Source organism: Vombatus ursinus, unplaced genomic scaffold, assembly GCF_900497805.2.
Source record: "Vombatus ursinus unplaced genomic scaffold, bare-nosed wombat genome assembly UNPS02003292.1, whole genome shotgun sequence".
Taxonomy (NCBI): domain Eukaryota; kingdom Metazoa; phylum Chordata; class Mammalia; order Diprotodontia; family Vombatidae; genus Vombatus; species Vombatus ursinus.
In genome coordinates this window covers 284,289-284,841 of record NW_020943070.1, presented here as the reverse complement: position 1 = coordinate 284,841, position 553 = coordinate 284,289, and the positions used below count along the sequence as shown (strand labels likewise).

At 47.6% G+C, this 553-nt stretch overlaps 1 protein-coding gene across 5 annotated transcripts in view; it reads left to right on the top strand.

The window, feature by feature from the left end:
* The window catches only part of MEI1 (meiotic double-stranded break formation protein 1), a 79,443-nt gene that overhangs the window by 77,263 nt on the left and 1,627 nt on the right, over positions 1 to 553 (top strand). The gene's annotated exons all lie outside the window — the stretch shown is intronic.

Below are 553 nucleotides of genomic sequence, written 5' to 3'. Positions count from 1 at the left end.
GTATGTCTGTGACTTGGTGTGTGTCTGTGACTGTGGACTGTGTGTGTGACTGTGAGTGTGTCCGTGACTGTGAGTGTGTGACTGTGTGTGTGTGTTTGTCTATGACTGTGTATGTATGTCTGTGACTTGGTGTATGTCTGTGACTGTGGACTGTGTGTGTGTCTGTGACTGTGTGTGTGACTGTGTGTGTGTGTGTTTGTCTATGACTGTGTATGTATGTGACTTGCTGTGTGTGACTGTGGACTGTGTGTGTGTGACTGAGTGTGTCTGTGACTGTGTGTAACTGTGGACTGTGTGTGTTTCTGTGACTGTGAGTGTGTGACTGTGTGTGACTGTGTGTGTGAGAGACTTTGTGTGTGTGTTTATGACTGGGTATGTATGTCTGTGATTTGGTGTGTGTCTGTGACTGTGGACTGTGTGTGTGTCTGTGACTGTCAGTGTGTGACTGTGTGACTGTGTGTGTGTGTAACTGTGGACTGTGTGTGTGTCTGTGACTGTCAGTGTGTGACTGTGTGTCTGTGACTGTGAGTGTGTGACTGTGTGTGTGACTCTG